Source organism: Limulus polyphemus, unplaced genomic scaffold, assembly GCF_000517525.1.
Source record: "Limulus polyphemus unplaced genomic scaffold, Limulus_polyphemus-2.1.2 Scaffold7265, whole genome shotgun sequence".
In the NCBI taxonomy this organism is placed as follows: Eukaryota; Metazoa; Arthropoda; class Merostomata; order Xiphosura; family Limulidae; genus Limulus; species Limulus polyphemus.
In genome coordinates this window covers 39,026-43,224 of record NW_013672875.1, presented here as the reverse complement: position 1 = coordinate 43,224, position 4,199 = coordinate 39,026, and the positions used below count along the sequence as shown (strand labels likewise).

Genomic DNA, 4,199 nt, shown 5'->3' with positions numbered 1-4,199 from the left:
ATGGATTTAATCCTAGTTCAACGAGCTACTTTCAGAATGATCTTTATATCAGTATGGACTTAATCCAAGTCCAACGAGCTACTTTCAGAATGATCTTTATATCAGTATGGATTTAATCCTAGTTCAACGAGCTACTTTCAGAATGATCTTTATATCAGTATGGATTTAATCCAAGTCCAACGAGCTACTTTCAGAATGATCTTTATATCAGTATGGATTTAATCCAAGTCCAACGAGCTACTTTCAGAATGATCTTTATATCAGTATGGATTTAATCCAAGTCCAACCCATTCTGAAAGTAGCTTGAAAGTAGCTCGTTGAACTAGGATTAAATCCATACTGATATAAAGATGAATGATCTTTATATCAGTATGGACTTAATCCTAGTTCAACGAGCTACTTTCAGAATGATCTTTATATCAATATGGATTTAATCCTAGTTCAACAAGCTACTTTCAGAATGATCTTTATATCAGTATGGACTTAATCCTAGTTCAACAAGCTACTTTCAGAATGATCTTTATATCAATATGGATTTAATCCTAGTTCAACGAGCTACTTTCAGAATGATCTTTATAAATCCTAGTTCAACGATCCATACTGATATAAAGATCATTCTGAAAGTAGCTTTAATCCAGGTTACTAACAGGAAGTCTATTTGGATGTACGTATGGTTTGTGAACACTACAAGGTTACCCTAAAACAAAACTTAACAGAAACATATCTAACAGTTTTTTTTATTAAATAACTTAATACAGACCTATGTCAAAGTATGGATATTCTAATTATCTGACATAGCTTACCTAAGCCAATATTGGATATACGAAGTCCTGATTTTCCAAGATTTCTGAGGAGTATCAAAAATACAAGTTTTAAATTATATTAAATAGTAGATTAAATGATTCTGTTATATTAGGTTTAAAAACAGAAATCTCAAACACTACCTATAAGTGATAATAAAAGTTAAGCATTTTCTTAATGCCAAGATAGACTAGATGTCACATCCTTAACCATATGTATAATAATCAGAGAAAAATATATCTTAACTTAATAGACAAAAAACAAACTATTCATCCTATTGTTTAATTATTTATTCTCCCATTAATCTGTATCACTACTCTAAATACGTCTTTCAAATTTTAACGAGTAAAGGGGAGAATAACCTGACTAAACTGCTTAAAACAACCTAAGTGGGTTATACGAAAACAAATATTTTCTTCAAAAGGTAAAGTCATTCATTTTACTTCAATAATTTATCAAAAATTGTTTTTTTTATATTCAAGAACATCACTCCTGGAGGAAAAGTAAAGGAAATATTTAGTGACTTCCTCATTCGTTATAAATGTTCTAATCACTGATAATACCGACTTTATCAGGCATGTCTGACAACTTAGTCATTTAAATATTTATCTAGTAATCAGGTGAATATATTTAGAGCAAAAACATAGAATGAAATATTATAACACAATTAACTGGAAATATTGTCATTTTTTCTTGATATTTTTTTTAATTCCAGAAATGAAAATGTATAGAAATTTGTCTAGCTTCTATGGCCAACATAAAAGTTACCTATATCGAATTCCACTTGGCCCTGATAGCGATGCCTGCCTAGTAGAAGGGTTAGTTATTAATGGACTATCAGTTGACATTGTACTCTCTTCCAAGTACTCTAGACTGGCTGTAGGAGTGTGGATGCTATCGTAACCAATCAAAAAAAAAAACATTACAATTTAAGACGAAGAAAAAGAGAATTGGCTACATTTCTTTCCACATTTCATAGATTAAGAAATTTTATATCATAACCTGTAAAACTTGTTAAATATTCATCTTCTAGGAAACTAGCATGTTTATTTTGGCCATAGCCCATAAATTTTGAAAGTAGCATCTTAACCCTTTTTATCTTTTTTTAACCTAAGAATGTTTTTGTACAAGTTATGACGGAATTCTAAAAATTAGACACGTATTATAATGCATATGTTATTTACACCTGAATAAACTAGAAATCAAAATTAAAAAGTCTTTAACAGACTAGAAAAATAACTTGATTTGTACATCTTTTGTTTGTTTGAAGTTAAGCACAAAGCTACACAATGAGCTATTTGTGCTCTGCCCAGAACGGCCACCTAAACTTGGTTTCTAGCGTGGTGGGTGTGTACATCTTTAAGCATGATTCTTCAATTAGACACGCTTGAAGTAACATTACAAGGAGTTGCATTCCCAGGATCCTTTATGCTACTGAGGTTTCCCAAATAACAGAATTTGTTGGAGAGAATCCTGGGATTTTGGGAATAGTATTAACTCTCTGGACAGTGAGAAAAATACTTAAATATATTATATAAGAAGTTTAATCAACAAGTTTTTTATTTATTTATTAAACTTCATTAAAAGCTGATACAAACCTGTCAATAATCAAGTTTGATTCTTCATGCTCTGGATACTGAACGACTTCTTGCTGGGTGACAGTGATGCAGTCAAACACACAATAAGTATCCAGTTCAAGCGTTTATAAGGTAAGAGTTTCAATAAGACAGCTATTCAACAAAACGCTTAAAATTTTACCTTATATTTTAGTCATTTAACTTAGATAACGAAAGCAGAGTGCTTTCGGACTAAAATCCCTAATCATTACTTCTAACTTTGTCAAAAATTATTACTGACAGAGACATCATTATTCATGAGCAAGTTTCTAAATGCTTACATTGGTGTGTCTAAGTTCAACTTCTGATGTCAGCATCTTCTCACACAATAACCAAAAAAAAGATTTGAATTTTGCATACTCTATCTCATACACAGATCTAAGTAACATATATAAATATTTATACAGATCTAAGTAACATATATAAATATTTATACAGATCTAAGTAATATACATTTTGTTTCAAACCCTAGTAAATATCAAAATATCACACATTTTTAGACAAATGCACGTGTAAATAATGCTTACCTATTTTGTATGATGACATTGGCCTTGTTATGTTCAGACTTGATACTCATATAGACAATAACTCTGCTACTACAGACCAGACAAGAATGCGTAAGCTCTTTGTTTATAAGTATTAAAATTTTATAAACAAAAAAATAACAAGAAGATTCTATTTTAGCTCACCTTCACTTCTAAAGCACTGCAATTTATATTAAATATTCAAGTGAAAAAAAACTCATAAGTGAACCTGGGACCTCTGGCTAACGAGACCAGTGCTCTACCCAAGAATACAAACTGTCTATGTTCAGTTGTAAAAATTCAGGTCTCAGTCTCTCTTTCAGTTACCATTTTTTTTCACTTATATTATTTTACATCAATTATTATGGTATAATAACATTACTTTTTCATGGTTTCCCTTCAGTTCATAATGTGCATGAACATGTACAGAGGATAACGAATCATGTTAAAAAATATATATATACTGCAAGTAAACCAGTTAATCCAGGTTTGTTTTGACATTTTCATAATCTAAGGTGACTTTTTTAAACAATTTTCAAGATGCCAAAAAACACACTAATAATGATAAACAAGAAACCTGACACGTCAAGTTTTTGTAGTTTTTAATGACACAAAACAAAACTATGTATTAGACCAGTGATTCTGAACCTTTTCCAAGATCATTCACCCCCTATAAGTTTTTCACAACAGCTCACTCACTCCAATTAAAAAAAAAAGACAATGAAATACTAAATTAAAATAAAATTCTTTATTATGACTTAAACATACATCAAACTAAGACTAGAATAAATAATAATAACTACTAATATTTTGCTCTTTCATTTGTTGTATAATTGATAATACTCATTCACCCCGATTCTGATCTCATTAACCCTAATGAGGAACCATTCACCCAATTGGGAAGCACTGTATTAGATACTACCTGTACGGTACATGAATTCAAAATTAAAAGTATTAAGCATTTTAAAAATTAAATTAAAAAAACTACATTAAGACATGTTCATGGTCATGTTTACATACATGTTCCTGATTATTTCATTCACTGTTTAACAACATGTAATGTGTAGTGATTTCCCTTTATTACATGTTAGATGCTTACGTGTCTTTCGAAGAAAAACTTTCCTCATCACTGCCATATATTTAAGTGGCCAGGAAGAGAAATGATAAAAACTTTGGTGATGTATATTTATTAACTTCACTTCATCTTATTTAAAATACAATATTGAACGAAATAGCCAAACACTGATAATCTCATATG

General features: G+C 30.1%; 1 long non-coding RNA gene across 2 annotated transcripts in view; it reads right to left on the bottom strand.

Moving 5' to 3' along the window:
• Positions 1 to 783: 783 nt before the first annotated feature.
• Positions 784 to 4,199, bottom strand: part of LOC106474476 — a 9,519-nt gene continuing 6,103 nt past the window's right edge. For both annotated transcript variants that reach the window (XR_001291747.2, XR_002613964.1), the window contains exons 3-5: positions 2,945 to 3,013; positions 1,570 to 1,695; positions 784 to 847 (exon numbers count right to left, since the gene is read on the bottom strand). This is a non-coding gene — a long non-coding RNA (uncharacterized LOC106474476). The remainder of the gene's footprint in view (positions 848 to 1,569; positions 1,696 to 2,944; positions 3,014 to 4,199) is intronic.